General features: G+C 42.4%; 1 long non-coding RNA gene across 1 annotated transcript in view; it reads left to right on the plus strand.

Annotated features, from left to right (window-relative positions):
• Positions 1-3,989: 3,989 nt before the first annotated feature.
• The window catches only part of LOC142071779 (uncharacterized), a 32,924-nt gene continuing 17,150 nt past the window's right edge, over positions 3,990-19,763 (plus strand). The window contains exon 1 of the long non-coding RNA XR_012667973.1: positions 3,990-4,061. This is a non-coding gene — a long non-coding RNA (uncharacterized LOC142071779). The remainder of the gene's footprint in view (positions 4,062-19,763) is intronic.

Here is a 19,763-nt window from a genome sequence, read left to right on the forward strand (position 1 = left end):
TACACTTAATATCTTGGAGAGATTTATAGATATAAAATATTCAGAATATATAAACACTATTAATGTACTGGTTTCAGAGTAGCAGCCGTGTTAGTCTGTATTCGCAAAAAGAAGAGGAGTACTTGTGGCACCTTAGAGACTAACCAATTTATTTGAGCATAAGCTTTCGTGAGCTACAGCTCACTTCATCGGATGCATTTAATTAAGATGTGGAAAAATTGGAAAGAGTCCAGCGGAGGGCAACAAAAATGATTAGGGGACTGGAACACATGAGTTATGAGGAGAGGCTGAGGGAACTGGGGATGTTTAGTCTACGGAAGAGAAGAATGAGGGGGGATTTGATAGCTGCTTTCAACTACCTGAAAGGGGGTTCCAAAGAGGATGGATCTAGACTGTTCTCAGTGGTAGCAGATGACAGAACAAGGAGTAATGGTCTCAAGTTGCAGTGGGGGAGATTTAGGTTGGATATTAGGAAAAACTTTTTCACTAGGAGGGTGGTGAAACACTGGAATGTGTTACCTAGGGAGGTGGTGGAATCTCCTTCCTTAGAAGTTTTTAAGGTCAGGCTTGACAAAGCCCTGGCTGGGATGATTTAATTGGGGATCGGTCCTGCTTTGAGCAGGGGGTTGGACTAGATGACCTCCTGAGGTCCCTTCCAACCCTGATATTCTATGATTCAATGCCCTGGAGTACAAGCAGAATGATGAAGTTAGCAAATGTCACAGCTTCATTTCAGCATCCATGAAAGCAAGTTATTACTTAGTATGCTCTGCCACCGAGATTGTGTATGTTCAAGTGGTTAGAGCAGATTGTAAGGTGGCTGTGAGAGTCACAATTCCTACATTCTAATAATGACTTTGTTAGTAATTCACTATTTGTCCTTGGGCAAATTAACTTCTGTGTCTCCTTTTAGCCCTCTGTAAAATGGGGATGCATACTTTACAGTAGAGTTGTGATCTTAATTAAATGTAATCTTGAAATATAAAGAACTTTGAGTTCAAGATGAAAGGTCAACAGAAGTGCAAAGTACTATCATTACTATATTAAAGTATTATGTAGTAAAATACATTATGTATTGCTAAATATTTTGCATTAATATTGCATGCAGTCATGAATAAAACATTAAAAAGTTGCTAGAATGCTTTTCCAACATATATTTGAACAGTAAGTGCTATCTCAGTGGTTTCAAAAGATGTACTCTTTCAAAATACCAAACGGCACCAAATACATAAAAGATACACAGTCTCTTGTGGTGCATGATACACCCAGAAAAGAGTCCAAGTTACACTTCATTTCCTGGCCTGCTCATGGGGCATTGCAGCTACCTGCTGCCCCCTATTCGTGGCAGATTATAAGGTTAAAATTATAGCCCTAAAATAAAAACTTCTGCAAAATCAGGGTCCAGCATGAAAGTACTCACAAAAGTATTGGGCATGATTATAAAATGATATGATTGGTTTTAATTCATATGTAGTATTCTCTAAATTAGCATTTGAATTGTTTATAATCATTGTCCTTTGTTCCTTGGTTAGCATATCATCTGACTGGCCAAATGGAAAGATTTGTTGTGAGTTATATTAAGCAACCATGGAGTTTTAACAAAAGCACCTGGCAAATATTCAGCAAAGTTATGATGTCTTCAATTATGAATTTTCCTTATGCAGGAACAGACTGTCCTGTAGTTAGCAAGGAAGTTTAAAAATTAAGCAAGATATTTTATTTATCATGTTTTATTGTTTTAAATCAAATACAAACTCAAAAAGTACGTCAAGATGATGCAAGCCTTGGTTTGTTTTGGGGCTTGTAGCCCCACTGTATTTGAAAAAGTGCTCGAAAATACTTTCAGGGATAAGTTTTTCAAACACTGGGGAAGACGAGGGCAACAAATCTAATTTGGGGAATGGAAAGAAAGTTCTGCAATAAAAACAAACCAGGACCAGCATGGGCTTAGACTTAGAGTCTCCTGTACCTAGTAGCACATGAGGAAACTAGTTTTTCCCTACTGCTTTCTGTCCAAAGTAAGGTGTTTGAATCCATCATACATTGTCTCCATGATGGCGGCATCCTTGTCGATTCTATGGTAGGTCAATCTTTATCCTCCACACCACCTCCTCCCTCCACATGGAATCCAGTCTAACACATACCTTGTGCTTCTGCCAGGGGGGAGCCTGATGACATGGCCAAACCACCGTAGCTGTCTGTCTAATTATTGAGTCTGCTGACCTGTGTGCCGCACCACTTCCACTTTGGTTACACAGTCTCTCCCATGAATTTCCAAGAGTCATCTTCAACTATGTTGGTGCATTCAGCTTCCTCTGATGTACCCACACCAAATACCACATTGCCAAAGTGTACAGTCATAGTGAGAGGATAATAGTATTTTAGTGTGTAGATGTATCTTTCTACTCTTCCCAATGTTTGACAAATGAAAGAGTGATCCACTTGCTTTAACAATTTGACAGGAGTGGGTTGGGGGCGGGGGAAGAAAGACCACAATGAGGTGTCCAAATTATATAGCATACATAGAAATAAGGAGTCCCGAAAAAGACAGTTCCAATCTATAGTTGTTTGCATTTTATAATCTCTAGGTTTCTTACAGAAATTAATATTGTACCAGAAAGATAATACTTAATGTTTGCTCCAGGCATTATATCCTCAAAGCACCACCAATTAATTGTTATGACATCACTGAGGTACATAAGTATATTGTTCACATTGTATTATTTCTAAGATACAGTGATATTATCTCAGCAAAGGACCTAATCCAAAATCCACCGAAATCATTAAAAGTGAAGCTGGGCAGGATATGGTTTTCCTGTACCACTAAAATTTTCACAACTGCATCAGGGTGAAACCAAGACCTTTTGACTTTTTTCTATGAAAAAACAAAGAGAACACCCCTCCTCCCAGAACAGCCAATAGCCCAGCGATTGGACACTCATCTGTAAGGTGGGAGACCTTGGTTTAAGTCCCTGGATACAAACCTGGGACTGGAACCAAGGTCTCTGCCCTTCCAGATGAATAGCCTAACCACTGGGCTATTGACTATTCCAGGAGGGCTTGATCTTTCTTGCCTTTTGACTGAAATTCTGTACCGGACATGAGAAATCCTTCCCAACTCAGGATTTGTTGAAAACTGAAATAGTCCTGCAAAAAGTTTGTTTTGATGAAGAGGCATTTTCCAATGAAAAACTATTTCATCAAAAAATTCCCCAACAATCTCAGATTAGGAATCTTCCCACTAACTTCAGTGGTCTTTGGATCAGGCTCACAGGGAGGTTAAATGACCTGCTAAAGGTTACACAGCAAGTCAGTGGTAGACTCCGGATCTGAGCCCAAGAAAGCCTAGTTCCCAGCACTATGTTTTAGTCCACTAGCCCAATGGGTCTCAACTCGTGTCCCCCCCCCCCCCCCCCCGGACACAAAAGCCACTCCTGGTTTCTTGGCACACAGGGTTATGGAATTGTGATTACTGCAAGAAACTGCAAATGGTTTGTGGATACTGGGGCTGGATTTAAGTGTGGCTGTTGCCAGGATATGGTGTTGTGCTGGAAAATTGGAATAGCAGGGTGCAGGACTGGTGGCTCCTGCATAGAGATGCCACCATGCTGCTATGTATCAGAGGGTGTCAAGATTTAATATAAAATATAGTACAAATTAAATTTCTTCACAAGTCTTGAAGGCCGAACACTTGAGGCTGAATACTTCATTTTTAGGAAATTAATCTGTTACAATATTACAATCCCCACACTGTAAGATTTATTTTTGGCTTCCGCATTAGACTTTGCTCACAAAAGAAGAGAGCTGTTGTGAAATTGTAAGGGACATGTAGTGAATCACACTGCGCATTCTAGAAAGGGCTTTTAAGCTGTGTAGCAGTTGTGTTCCTTATCGTTTCCAAATAGCTTTTGTTTGCCTGCCAATTCAGCTGATTTGTCCTGCCTTGCAATCCTTTGGGAAGAAAGAGCAGACTTAACTGGCATCCTTTGGAGGCAGAACTAATGCAAGCTCGTGACCTCTGAAGTGTTTCAGAATATGCAAAAAGACAAGACAAATTGCAGGTAAAGATATACAAGATCCTTTATGTAGGCAAATAGAAACAGCATGTGTTGTATCATAAGTTCTATGTACAAGGGTTTTTTCTTCATGATATATATTTGTTTTTCAAGAAAGCCACAGTGGGATAAGTGAGACAATGAAAGGAATTCCAAACAAGACCAATGATACAAGAACCATATGAATGCTTGGATCAGTTTCAGTACCCTGGAATATACTTTATATACACCACTAGTATCTTTGCTAGATGCTAGTCTTTTTGTGAGGCTTGAATACCCAATACTCAATCTAGAGGAAACTGACTAAACAAGAACATAACATTAGAAATAAAGCATTTGGAACAACCAGGGGATTTCCTTGTCTCAGGAAAATCAGAAACACATTATTCACTGTTCCAGAGGCTCCTTCCCCCCTCCCCCGCATATAATTTTGCAGTTGGATTTTAAAAAGCACATGTGGATTGTGACCATAGCAGAGTGTGCATTTCAAACACTCCATCTTTTGTTCATTTAGCTTTAAAACATTTTTGTGACTTCAGCTGCTCTGAAGTATTAAAACATTCATAATATTTTATTCCATAATCCTGTAGTATTTCCAATAATCAAGCTTAACTGCTTTGGCCCTCAGTTTCTCCATGTGCAAACTGAGGATACTAATCCTAACCCATCTTTGCAAAGTGGGAGACTACACTATTAAGTGTGATGTATTGTCATGATTAAAATGGTGGATTTTTAAAAGTTAATAAGTGGTTTTTAGTGTATGCTTTGGATCAGATTAGTCTGTCCAGGGGTAAAAGTTTCAGGGGAGCTTTTTGCAAAGGAAATTCCATGTTTTCCTTACAGAGATTCTCATGCCTTATCCCACTGGGGAGGCAGGATTTGCCCCCTGTGGAAAAGCCACAGCCCACATCTGCTGGAGCCCAGGCCAGGGGATCCATGGGAGGACAAGGCAATCTTCATGGACCAAGCATGAAGTGGCTCTGGTCCCCAACAGCACCATCCTCCAGTGGAGCCACTCTCTTGCTGCAATTTCCCCCCACGATAGGAGGATCCACAGGAAAGTGAATACATCCTATAGCTGCAGTAACTTTTTGGACACATTTTTTTAGGCCAGAGTGTGTGGGGAAGATGTGCAATCCCCCTGACAGCCTACTCCCCCTCCCGCCTCCTGGCTTCACCCCCTTTGCCCAGATGGTTCTTGGGCTCCAAGGAGATCCCTCTGCAGGTTCTATGGCGTGAGGGAGGATGGTCCAATGAAACGACAGGGGCAGAAACTTGAGTGCCAATGGGTGGAAACAAAGAACATCTCCAAGCCCTATACTGAGGCTGTATTACAGGCCAAGAGAACCTTCCCATCAGCCTTCAATTGACTCTTCATTGAATCCCTTATTATGTCACCCACCTTGTCTGTCTAATCCCCACCTGAAGGAGCTACCCAGGGTAGTAAGCCACTTTATCAATCCTTGGTGCCTGCAGCCCATAACAGAACCCAGAACTATGAACAACTATCATCCTACTTGCTGAAAAGATCATGCACAACTGGAAAGGCTTCTCAGACAGCATGAATCTGCTCCCTCTATAACAACCAACAAGCAGCCAAGGCATCTGCATTCCCACAGTTCACATTCACTCATCAAGAAGTAGTGGATACCCTCAAGAAATCTCCGCCTTAGACCTGTGAATCTAATCCAGGCCCTTCCTGGCTTGTGAAAGAGTCATGAACAGCTGGAGCCACTCCTGACTGAAATAGCCAATGCCTAATTCAGGGAAGGAATCTTCCCTTCCTCCTTCAAACACGTAATAGACCAGAAACTGAAGAAATCTACTCTGAATACACTGGTTCTGTTTAACTATCACCCAGTATCTTACCTTCTGTTCCTGAGCAATCTCACAGAAAAGCTACCCAAAGACCAACTACAAGCTCATTTCTTTGACGCTTCTATCTCAAACCTGGCACAATCTGGATTCAGGTCAGGACATGGGACAGAAACCACTTTAGTGGCACTGATGGATGATAATCTGCTGTTAATGGTTAGCAATCGGACATCCATTTTCATTCGCCTGGACCTCTCTTCAGCTTTCAGCACTCTCTACTATGAGATACTGCTGTCTTGCCTGAGTGAGGTGGCAGGGGTGCAAGGGAATACACTAAACTGTGATAAGTCCTTCCTGAAGGGACAAACCCACAGAGTAATGATGGGAAATTGCACCTCCACAATATACAGATGACACACAACTCTACTTATTCTTCACCACATACATCCATATCACTACCATCAAGACAGCCCAGTGCTTGGATGAGCTCAGCTCATGGATAAAGAACAACTGATTCAAGCTATCCCTCCCCTGACCAAAAAAAGAGAGAGAGGTAATGCAGGTGGGCAGAGGAAAGCACTTTGAGGAGTTTGAAGCCATAGCCCAGTCTCCTTTGGTTGAAAACACCCACCCACAGTTGGTCAGTTCAGTCTGTGTTTCAAAGTGCCCCTGGATTCCTCACTGATGCTAAGCTCTTATATAGGAGCATCGATGATTAATGCCTTCTACCATGCATGGCTAAGAGACTCCAAATCAACAGTGGACAATGACAGCCTGGGCATGAAGCCATCAGCCCTATACTAGAAACTCCATCTTGTATAGAATGCTGTAGCATGTCCCCTCAGTAACCTCCACTCTTGACACAGGCTTCCTATAGCATATCTAATAAAGTTCAAAGTCTTGGTCCTTATCTTGGAGGTGTTCAATGGCCCGGGCTCAGGGTATATACAAGATCACCTAAAACTCAGAGATAATGGCAGCAGCTGACAACTTCACTCCTCTGGCACAACAGAACTGTAGGCTGGTGGACCTAACCACCAGCCTGGGAAAACAGTCAGCCACCCCCAGTTCAGTTTGTAGACCTTACCTCTGGGCTTTACTTACACTTGTGCATGCACACCAGGCGGGGTGGGGCATTGAAACAATAACAAAAAGCAACAGTCCTGTTGTCAGCTGAGGCTGTAGGGCCCTCTGGCAGCTTAATGGTTCAGACCTTCACCAGTCTAAGGGACTCTGCAGGGCCTGCTTGCCCTCTTGCAGTCTTCTGCTGCAGCCTCAGGAGAGTCTACTCCCAGCCCTCTCCTGGTTCCAGGCTCCCAGATGGCACTGGGGCTCTCTTTTATATCCCCTAGCTATAATCGGTGACACTGGGCGCGGCACTAGGTAACTCGAGGGGGTGGAAGACCACGAGTGTCGAGGAAGCCCCCCCGCTCTAGGCCACCAGGTAACTCAGGAGGGTGGAAGACCACGAGTGTCGAGGAAGCCCCCCCGCTCTAGGCCACCAGGTAACTCAGGAGGGTGGAAGACCATGAGTGTCGAGGAAGCCCCCCTCCCCCCCCTGGGCCCAGGCTAGCCTGAACACTTCTCCCTCCTGAAGGCTGCTGTGTTATACCTTCTGTTTGCTTTGTTTTGTTGCATAGTTTTGCTTTATTCTCTTTGGTGATTCTTTGTAAGTGTTACACAAATAAAATTCTTTTCTGCTTCCAAAAAAAAAAAAAAAAAATCCCCTAGCTAGGAATCGTCAGATCCAATCACTTGATACTGTCCAGCTGGATCTGATGATTCCCAGCACCTGGCTGCTGAGCTCTTGTCCAGAATTGCTACCTGTCGTGACTGCTCCCCCTCAAAGGGGCAGCCTGCCCTGTTACAGGAACTTTCTTCCATAAGGTAAAGTTCATCTGTGCAGGAGACAGAGTTTTCTAAGGACCGTCACAAACCTCATCACATTCCAATCTAGGTACAAGGCGCCTGCCTTCTTTAATATAGAAACGAAGCAGCTTGTCCATATAAACAAAAAGAATCCCCCAAACAAAACCCTACCAAAACAAAGCGTTACTTCACAAGCACAGTTTTCCTCATCCTCATCGTGGAGTGAGGAGGAGAGAGATAACAAACCACATGTGAGGGTTGCTAGTCACACCACTTAATGCACTGCTGGAAGGTGCTCAGATCAGGGCAGTGATGAGGGCAGGATAAGAACTAATATAGAATAGACCTTATCAATCTGGTACTGAAGTTGCAGTTCCCATTTTGAGATAGGTGAAATATTAAATATCAAGCAACGAAAAATCCATCTGTATGCAGTGTTTTACGAAGTTGCTTTTTCCCCTTTAAATCTAAACCCAGATCACAACCATTGGCACTTGCCAATTCCTAACTTTGAGAGAACAGGAGTTTGATTACTGTAACCTCTCATCCCAGCTGTGAGGGTAATAGCATGAGTAGAATCCTGCCTTACTGAAAAATACAAGATTTTCTCTAAATATAACAATTCCGTAAATGCTGCTAGTCTGAAAACCAGTCTGAACAGAAACAAGCCAATGACGCATTTATATTCATAACTTGAAAAATATCAGCTTTGTATGCTGTTGATGAATTCAGCCTCTTATCTCTTTTTATAGCAATGATTCTATAGTTAAGGCTGAGTCAGGTTTTATCGTTATAATATTATGATTTAATTGTATAGTGGTGGTGTCCAGACACCCAAATCAGGACCAGAGCCATACTGTGCTGGTTATTATGCAAACATGTAGAAGATATGGTCCCTGACCTTAGGAACTTACAGGATGGAGGAGAGGCATACTGTCAAATATATATACACACACACAAAAACACAGAGCTTTTATAGATCAATTTTGTGCTTTAAAATATTATACTTTCACTCTTCCAACTAGAGCCATCCAACAATAACCCAAGCAGGGGACCAAATTTATTAGGTTCTGGGCATGTACATGCATTTTGCACCATTCATTTTCTCTCCCCTACTGGCTCCATTCTCAAGATCCAGCATGGGATTGAAAGTGGCAATGTTACGGACCTCTGAAATTCTTGCAGAGCAGGATTAAGGTCAAGATCAATTCCCTTCTCAGTGATGAAAATGGAGCCAACAGAGAGCACTGGGACAGGGCAACATGCTTAATATGTGTCCCTGACCCTGGATTTGTCATTGTGGGCGTCAGCTTGCCAAACTAAGGAGCTGGACTTTTAATGCTGTTGCAGCCCTTATTTTGAAGGCTGGTCATTTTTTCATTGTCAGTGTTCTTGCTAAAGCAAAGAGTCAAATTCTACTCTTGAATGTACATGCTGGGCTCCCAGAGAAGTCTCCAGAGTTTATTAATCTCATATGAACCAAGACACTTATCTTGGAACATTAAGCTCTATTGTTCATCTAAAAGATGAGAATGTGTCACCTTTAGTTTTGTGGGACAAGGGATGGGTTGGTGGCTGCTATTTAAGAGCAGGGGGAAAAACCACTACAAGAGCCACTGCCTATTACTGTGAGAAGACATAAGGGAAACAAAGTCACTGAAGATAGAAGATCAACAGGAGTTTTACCACTGAGCAGAGTTAGGACAATACTGAGTGTTTCTGAAAATCTCATGCACTTTATTGGGACTTTCTACTTAATCAAAGCAATCAAGCACATTAGAAAAAAATCAATGACTATCTCAAAAAACTCATGACAGAAATAGGCAGGTTAGTTATGGATTTTGTTGATGCTCAGATGTGTGGGGCAGCCCCAGTTCCCATGGAGTTCACCATTTCTCAAGATCAAGCCCATTATCAGTGATAAGCGACAGCACTATTGTATGATAAAGACTCTCCACTGTGTTTATACATTGGATAATCACTCCCAGACAGCTACAATGCCCAGAAGAACTGGAAGGCCAAGGAACTTAAAAGATGAATTCTTGCCTGACAGTTAATGGATTTTGAACCATGCAAGAAGCAAAACTAGAGAATGAGGTCAGATCACCCAGATTGGTTTGAGGGGGGAGGAAAGGGAAGGCAATTCATTTTTTAAGAAGCAGGATAAGAATAGGAAGCCTTAGAACTTGTTATTAAAACTTTCCACATCTTCATGTATATGAGAAAGTGTGTGTGAGAAACAATGAAAACTTTGGTGTAATACCAATATTTTAAGGCACAGAGGGAAGGAATTTTCAGAGATGTGTGACCCTGGACTCTCAAAAACTGCTCCCATCTAAAAAAATGAGGTAAAACAACAAAGTAACCATGTAACTAGCTATCAAATGGAGGGAAGAAAATTACAGGCAATCTTGTTCCCATCACCATTTTCTTTACAATTATGAGGGAATGCATTATATTACCTGAATTAGAGTGGAGTGCTGTGAAAACGATCCTCTCTTAAAAAACACTATATGCCTGAAAAAGTTTAATGTCTAAATATAGAAATTGCTCAAACAATGTTTAGAAATAAATCACTTGCTAACTTCTTAACTGAGCTTCCCTCTAAGAGAGTGAAGTCTGAGCAGAGACATTTCAGGGTGTGATATAGACAGAACTGATTTCTTTCAAGATCTAATAATATTTCAAGCACTCAATAGTAACCATCCCTCTTCAGAAAGCATCTTAACAGTGTTGCCAAAAGGATGGAACCTGTCAAGGACAATTTTCAAAGTAGGGATGCAAAGACCCTTCTACATCCCTGACCAATACATATTGAAGGATGCGTGTCAGTTTGAGGTTTTATGATTGACATCTACCAGGAAATCAAAACCATTGCAGAGTACACTGGATGGGAGAGAGGAATAGTAATGGTAAATGGAACTTTTTACCTGTGGCCACCAAGTTCAAATCTGGTCCAAGTCAGTACTGACCAAAAGCTGTTACTAGCTGATGGCTGCTGAGTAGTCTATTGATTATGTATTATTTGCATTACTATCGTGCCTAGGAGTCACAGTCACAGACCAAAACCCCAATGGTGCTTGATGCTGTGCAAACACAGAACAAAAAGATGGTCCCTGCCCCACAGAGCTTACACCTAAGTGTAAGATGAGAGAGAACATGGCCACCACAAGTTTGCACTAATTGGCATCCGTACAGACAGTCTCAGCAAAGAAATCAAGGCTTGCAAGTGAATGGAGACGTATCATGCATAGACCAGTGCAGAAGCGTATAAAGAGGACTGGAAGGGAAATCTCACACTCTTCTCGCTGTTTGAAGTGGGCCTGTTCAGAGGACTATCAGGCCTGTCCTAAAAACTCTATTTATATATAAAAGCTAATTCACAGGTTAGAACGCTCTTCACGTACCCCCATCACAAAACAGCACCACCACATTCCCAGCCATATCAGCATCAAACTCAAATGGACAGCCTTAGCTCTGACACATAATTTTCCTTTAAGAGCCAAGAGTCTTTTACAATACTAAGCCGAGCTGGTTAGAAAATGGTCCCCCTCTGTTCCCAATGGAAAAATTTCAACTTTCCATTGAAAAAAACAAACCCCTTTTTTTCTGGTTTCTGTGGTTTTGGTTTTCCAGTGAGAAAAATTGAGGAAAGCAGTCCCCAAAAACGTCATTTAGGTTACAGCGCTGTAGGAGCACAGCTGCACGCGTCTGGTGAAGACGCTCTATGCTGATGGGAGAGAGCTCTCCTGTCAGCATAAACAAACACCCCCGCGAGCAGTGGAAGCTATGTTAGCGGGAGAAGTTCTTTGCACACAAACACTTATGTCGGTGTAATTTATGTTCCTCAGGGGGTTGAATATTTGCACCCTGAGCGACATAAGTTTTGCCAACATAGGCTGTAGAGACATAACCTTAGTCAAAAACAAGTTTCAGTGGAAATTTTTCAGCCAGCCCTATCTACTACTAGAGCCCTGTTTACATAAAAGGAATTTGTACTTGGGTAACTATCAATGTGCAAATCCCAGAGGGGTTTGTGCTACACCAATGTAAAAAGAGGCCTACAGTAATGTGGCTTACTCCAGTAATTTACCTAAGTCACATCAGCGTAAACCTCATTTTACATCGGGCTACATTAAGGGCTTTACAACTGTAGCCCACACACCTCCTGGTGTGGTGTGCTGTCCCTTCTAGTAGCTCCAAGACCACTTAGAGATTAATGAGTCTGCTACCGGCTTAGCTAAGGGCCACGTGGCTTTTACCTCATGCAGTAGAGGCTCATGCATTTAACTCCAGAGGTCCACCAGGGTCTGTTGGTGTTCCACAGTTGAAAAAGTTATGCTAGCACAGATTTCTCTAATGTAGCCAGGGTCTGACATGTTATCTCTTCACCACTGAAATAGCTGAATCATATTGCACTTTTTCTTGTCTGTTCACACATTCACTGTAAACCAATTTTGACTTTTTTTTTAATTAAAAAAGAATGTATTATAACTTTTCTATTAAAAAAATAGCAGGAAATCTTTTGATTTGTAGTTCAAAATAGATACTTTTCAAAATCAAATGTCTTTCTTAAAAATGTGAGCACTTTGTGTTGGAGTTAAGATTGTGAGTTTGATTCTGATATTGACAATTAGATGTGTATAATTTGTGTGTTGGGGTCATTTGTATAGGAAGGGCATATGCTGTGTAGGGTGGGAGTGGGCATACGTATTATCTCAGGGGTGAAGATAGAGAGCAGGTGGTTGGCTTGAATGTTTCCTAGCTAGTGAGTTCCTCGATTTTTAGGGCCCAATTCTCAGCTAGTGTAAAAATTCTATTAACTTCAATGGAGCTGTGCCAATTTATACCAGCTGAGAACCTGGTCCTTTGTGATTGTGTTGGTGGGAAATGCACTTGCGCAAACTTGACTGTAAGTGAGCTGAATTTTCTGTGGGGCTCATGCTGCATTCACTACCATGGTGTCTAGCACTCCATAAATATCAGTTTAAATGGCAATCTGGCAGATGAACACAGAAATATTGATAATATAAGGAACTGAGAAAATATGAAATATCTCTTCATCACCCATAGGATTGAGAGTGTCCTTACAAAAACTTCCTCCTCAATGCAGGCATTACTGCCAAAATGTTCTGATCACAGGAAACATTGGAAAGCATGGACAAGCAGGAAAATAACACTGATCAGCCAATGTGACACAAATACACTTATCATCATGGTCCCTCTTTGCAATCTTCTGCTGTGAGGTATGCATGATGCCAGTAAAGGGTTGAATCGGTAGCCCTAAGTCCCAAAATGCAAAAAAGCCATTTTCTTATGATCCAGAATGGAACAACATTCTGTCCATTTTCAGTCTGCAGGCTTTTTAGGGCTCCTGTGAAGGGCATGGATAGTAAACACTTAATAAAAAAGGGGGGGGGGAAAGGAAGTCTCCTGCCTATTTTCTCATCATATGTATTAAACTAATTACTCTGTTTTAACAAGGGGGACTTTGTTCTCATAATTTCCAAGTTTCATTCCAAGCCCTGAAGCTAATCATGACTATGGTCACTGATAATGAATAGTAAATTGTTATAGTCCTCAGAGTCTGATAGGTACATTCCAGTCTGCATCATGCAGCCTTGCTTTTCTATACATTATTGTTCACAGATGGTAGCTGTCAAATGCTGTCAACTTCATATACACACTGAGAGAGTCACATCCGCATTCCTGGAATTTCTGACTGCACAGACCTCACCTTCTAGGGCCCTCAATTCAATAACATGTCATGTCCCTTCAGTCTCACCCTGATCTAAAATACTTTCACCCACTTATGGGCTTTCCATTTAGAAAAAAAACCTCACTGAGTTATTACAATGTAAATATTTTAATAGAATAGGAAAAAAAGTTTATCTGGCTTAAAACAGCCTCCATTAATACACTAAGATTAATAGTCAGGAGCTAATGGAGCATTTGTTTTTAAAAGTTTATTTAACTTCATGGTACAGGAAAGTGGATATATATTGGGTGTCATATCATCAGGTCCCTGGGTAACAGTACGTAATGTACGGGATATGTGCTGTAGTTTGATCTTTTAAAGGAATTTATCAACTTAACTTTGGCCCAAGTTTTAGAACCTAAACCCAGTAGAAATGGTTTCATGGTTGGTTTTAAATTCCATTTTAAAAGCATTTGTTTTAAAACAAATATTCCCCTGAAGTGTTTGAAGCCCCAAAATTGCAGCACTAAGAACACGAAAGGGAAACAGACTACAAATACAATGGAAACTGACTCCCTTAAATGTTCATTGTCCAAACTGAGAGAACTGTGACAACTAAATAGCATGATTGGTGACAAGTAAATTTTAAATTGTACATTTTTATGTTTAATAACTCAAATGTAATTAATAACCAGGTAAAGGAATGTGCTTGTTTACAATTTATGGGTCCCAAATCTCTGTGCCAACCAAGCTAAGGTTTATGCAGGAAAAGAAGTGTGCAAAGATGAGTTTCCATTTACTCATAGTCCAGGGTCAACCTCTGGCATAAATTAGAGCAGTCTCAGAGCCCTGCAGCCACTCTAATTTATGTAAATTATTATTTGTATTGCAGAGGCCCATCATAAGAAAAGAAAATGTCTGGTATAGGCTACTCTTCAGGGGACCTGTAATTCTAGGAAGTCCCTCCCCCGTTTTTTTTTAAATGACCCTAAGATTTCTTCCAATCTCCCTTGTAAACTGATTTTGAGCTGGAATCTTCTGGAGGGCTTATAGGTCACATATGAATACAAGTTTTGCTGTCATGTCCTCCGTCACTTATATCTCTTTGAACTCTCATAACCATAGAGATGTGTATGTTGGACAAGAAGTTTGTGGGGGGCTGGATTGATCCAATCCAGTGTTACACATTTTGAGGCCACAAAGGTTGTGACCTAGAGAGCATTTCACAGCAGGACTCCTTTAAAGTCACTTTCAAACAAGAGTTCATCCTGCCCCTTTAAAAAAACCTAGCCTGGGACAGCTGGTTGTGGTTGCATAATGGGGGGAATAACATTCTGTAAAACAATGTGTTCTATTGTCTTGTTTCACCTCTCATCTCTTGTGCCTCATGTTACTTAAAAGGGGTGGTAACATATCTTGCAAAACCCTGAATAGAAATAACTGGAAATGTTGCTGTTTTTGTTTTGAGTAAGTGTACGAAATAATTTCATTTAGTTGCTGGATTACTGGCATTCATTTGTTGCTGGATTACTGGCATTCATTCAGGGGAAAAAAGAGAGAGAGAGACACAGTCCATTATGAGCTTTAATAATTAGGGCTCGGAAATACATGCTTTGCCATGTTGCAACATACCACTATAAATAAGTACAATACATATAAACATTGTACATTTGTTCTTATTAAATGACAGTTTTTTAATTCCTCGTGACCCAAATTAAATCACAACTCTTCTAACCCTGCCCTGTTCTCTGTTAAAAAGCCAAAAGATATGGCATCCTTTTCCACTTTTTTCAAAGTTCTTTTTAAAGATAAACTTGTATTGTGAAAGTGTTTTGGCTTTGACACACAGAAGGATATTGTTTCCAAAAGGAAAGCAAGGAACCCGCCGCCCCTCCCACATACACACAATTTTATATAGACAGAAGTACAAGTGGTAAGAAAGTCAATTAAAACCAATTTGACTATATAATATTTTTAAGGGAATTTAGTGCTTGTGAAAGGTGACAAATTGACAGCTCTGGAAACTAAAGGAGCTGTCTTTATCCATAGACCATCGGCAAAAGCAGTGCAAGCCTCCCCACAGAGCCAATGGACTATTTCTGGCAGAGCTAAGAGAGAACCCAGGTTTCTGTGTCTACACTGCAATTAGACACCCGCGGCTGGCCCATGCCAGCTGACTTGGGCTTGTGGGGCTTGGGCGGCAGGGCTGTTTAATTGCTGTGTAGACTTCTGGGCTTGGGAAGTGAGGCGGAGAGTCCCAGCGCTCAGGCTGCAGCCCAAGCCTGGAAGCCTACCTTGCAATTAAACAGCCCTACAGCCTGAGCCGTGAGAGCCCAAGTCAGCTGGAACAGGCCAGCTGTGGGTTTTTATTTGCAGTGCAGACATAACCACATGGGATGAAAGACTCAAGTCTTGTCTGCATATCCAGCCTCTCAGAATGAATACTCCAAATCTGTGTGCTTGTCTATGGCATCTGTAATATGGGGCTACTCCTCCACATCCACTGACATTTTGTTTTGAGACACACATATGAATGCGCACTCTTCAACTGCAAAGCATCATTAACAAACAAAGAGCACACAGGAGTCCTAACAAACAAATGTTACTCAGGAGGCCTCACACTCAGTCCCCTGTTTTAATCACTAGACAACATTCCCCTATCAGAGCCAGGAACATACATGGAATTCTGATTCCTATCTTTCTAATGCTTCCTAGCAAATAGTTATGTAACCCAACAGCAAAATGTCTGTCATGCCCCTCTCTAACAGGAGGGTCAAACAAAGGATAACAGCCTATTACAGCTACCTGCTAACAGAGTTGCTCCCTTAGCTTAAGTGGTAGAGGTCTGTGCTGTGGGTCTGAAGGGTCTAGTAAACACTTCGCTGATGATCCATAGGGGAAGGGGAGGGAGGTTACAGTGCCATATGCTGGAACTTCTTTTTTCTTCAGATTTTTTTGAACCTGGAGAATTCCATTCCAAAAAAAATCTGTTAAAAGAACATTGTTGAAGTTGCAAAGTAGAGCTAAGAAATGCCAGAATTAAGGTTCTTCTACAACTTTATTTCTCTGGCCTTGTGCATTATGATACAGTCACTAGTTATCAGGGGTGAAAGTAACTTAAAGGACTTACCGGTCCGCCGGTGTCCTGAGCGGGGGCGTGGCCTCAACTGGAAGAGGAGTGGCTTTGACCGGAAGAGGCAGGGCCTTTAAAAAGATTTAAAGGCCCCGGGGCTCCAGCTGTAGCTGGGAGCCCCGGGGCCTTTAAATCATGCCGGAGCTACCAGCTGCCAAGGCGGCTGGGAGCCCCGGGGCTCAGGGGCAATTAAAGGGCCCGGGGCTCCGGCCGCCACTACTGCAGCGGAGCCCTGGGCCCTTTAAATTACCGCTGGAACCTTGCTGCTGCTACCTCGGGGCTCCGGCAGCTGGGCTTGGGGGGCAATTTAAGGGCCTGAGGCTCTGGCAGTGGGTAGCCCTGGGTCCTTTAAATCACCGCCCGAGCCCCGCTGCCGGAGCCCCGGGGTAGTGGCGGCAGGGCTCCGGCAGTGATTTAAAGGGCCAGGGGCTCCGGCCGCTGTGGGGAGCCCCGGGCCCTTTAAAGCTCTGCCCGAGCCCCACTGCTGGAGCTCTGGCGGTGATTTAAAGGGCCCGGGGCTCCCCACAGCGGCTGGAGCCCCGGGCCCTTTAAATCACCACCGGGGAAGCCGGTCCGATCTGGCACGGCGAACTGGCTCTTGCCGATACATCATACCGGCTTACTTTCACCTCTGCTAGTTATATATATACCACAGGACTCTTGGCTCATTCAGTGCACAGTTTGGATAGTGCTCAGTGACTGTGGCAGCACCTAATATAATGGGGGCCTTAATCCTCTTTGGAGCTTTTGGATGCTACTGTAAGACCAATAAAAAAAATCAATTATGATTTTCTTAAAGATAAAACATTATGTAAGTACTAAGTATCCTTCTTACTCCTGGCTCAAGGACTATAAAGTGATATTTGGGCAGTACACAGATTCCTACAAGACCAAACAGAAGCATTGAAATCTTTTCTTTAGTGTCTGCCATAAAGAGCACCTGAGACATTCACAAAGGGAGCACACAAATACCTGCAATCCAAATGATGAGTTATTCTAGATGCCATTCAGAAGAACAAATCATTAATAAAAGAGTCTTGAATTGTACTCTAGCACTTACCAACAACACAAGCTAAAAATGGGACTCGAGGGACTCGATTCTAACTGTGAGGAACCTTTTACATACATATTTTAAACACCAAAGACATGTCAAACTGGAACATGTCAGAAGTCCACACAGCCCCTTAGGAAAATGCTGATAAACAAGATTAAAAATGTATTAGCTGTCGCTTGCTTTTAAAAGGAAAGACGGTCTAATGATTAGGGGCATTAGCCTGAGACACGCAAGTTCGATTCCCTGCTTTGTCACAGGCTTTCTGCGTGACTTTGGGCAAATCATTTTGGTTTCTCTGTGCCTCAGTGGGAATAATAGTACCTCCCTGCCAACCAGAGGTGTTGTGAAGATAAATACATTAAAGATTGTGAGGTTCTCCGACACTATAATAATAGGGGGCCTTATAAGAACCTTAGATAAATTAGAGACTAGATAGCCTTTTTCAGACTCTCTTTTCACTTTGTCTGTGACAAAACTCTCCACCCTTGCAGGGATAGATTCCCCTCTTCTGCTAGCAGCAGCATCCTCAGCTACAGAGGAATCTGTGGTGGAAAGGAGATGGACAGAGAACCAAGCAGCAGCAGCACAGCTCTGGGCCCGACTCAGGAAAGCATCTCTATTCAGAAAAGCACTCAAGGTCAGGCCTGGGTTTAGTGAATTTGCGATAAATGCTAATAACTGTACTTTTATTTGCCCTTATTAAGATGTACGAAGGCCCAAAAGCAGTTCTGAGGCCTGATTCAGGAAAACAATGAGGCATGTGCTTAAGTCCATCCCTCGTCAAGACAACCCTTCAGCACATGCTGATGTTTAAAGCTTGGGCTGAAGTGCTGCCCTGAATAGGGTTGCATTCCCAAAGCAGGGCTGTGGTGGGGGAAGCCCCCTTGCGTCCCTACCAGAACATGATTTGGGGTTGCTTCTTTCCTCTGGCACTCACAGAGTCCTTCCCCTGCTTGTGGTATACAAGATGTTCTCCAAACAAAGAAAAAGAGATTTCCTCTGTCCCTCCCAGGGCCAGGGAGAATCAAAATAATAATTTAAAAAAGGTGTTCAGTCTCAGGCAGCGTTTCAGGCACCCCGTTAGGGCTCAGCTCATCGGTAAGTTTTATTGTCCTTGATCAGGGCTAGGGTCTGTCTTGAAGCCCCCTCCTTTTGGTAACCCCTGCTCTGTATCTGGTCCCTGAAGTCTAAGGGGTGCTCTGCAACGATCTTCCTCTTCACTGAGCTCCCAGGCACAGCAGCCTTCCCCCGAGTTACAGCCTTTTCCTTCCTTCCTTCCACGTTTCATGGTACAGCAGTCTCAGCATGTGCGGCTATGACCACCACGTACTGCAGTTTTTGCATAAGTAAATATCCATGTCCTGTCAGCCAGTCCTGTGTCTTTAAAAAAGGGAAGTAATGCTTTTTAATGCTACTCCCCTGTCCCGGTGCTCTCACCAATCCTTTAAGACTACTTTCTTTCAACTGCAGCGGTCTCAGTTCTTCATAAAGAGTCTTTCTTTCTGTGTAATTCTCCCTGTATTGTCACAGCAGATGCTCAACTGTTTCTTGGATTTTGCATGTGTTGCAAAACCCATCTTTGTGCTTATTTAGTAAATGTAAATTACCATTCAGATTACAAGTGACCTGTTAGCACTTTAAGTACAGTTATGTCATTTCTTCTAGCATAGCTATTAAGTGTACCATTAGCCTCATGTTTAGGACATTTTTCATAGAACCTTTGTCCTTTTTGCTCTTTGGTCCATAGTTTTTTGCCGTTCCTTCTTAAATTCTCTCTTAACCAAACCTTTGAAATCCTCTTCACTCAGCAGGATCTTTATATCAACCGCCTCATTTTTTAAGGCCTGTGTTGGCATCTCTAGAGCTGTCAGTATACATCTGGCAATGCTGATCCCATTTGTCATATATAAACTCACAAATCATAGACGTCATATTTGACAATCCTGCTCTTCTCTTTGTCTTATCGTATAATTCCAAATCCACAGCTGGAGAGACAGCTGTCCAGCTGTAGTTTGATTTCCCATGACTACAGATTTTAATTTCTTCCAGACCTGGCTCTTCACCTAAGTCTTTTACACGCCTTTTGACCCTGTTAGGAGCATGGAGGAGTTTGTGGCTCCCAGTTACTTCTTGTCTACT

The sequence above is a fragment of the Caretta caretta genome, chromosome 4 (genome assembly GCF_965140235.1).
Source record: "Caretta caretta isolate rCarCar2 chromosome 4, rCarCar1.hap1, whole genome shotgun sequence".
Lineage (NCBI taxonomy): Eukaryota > Metazoa > Chordata > Testudines > Cheloniidae > Caretta > Caretta caretta.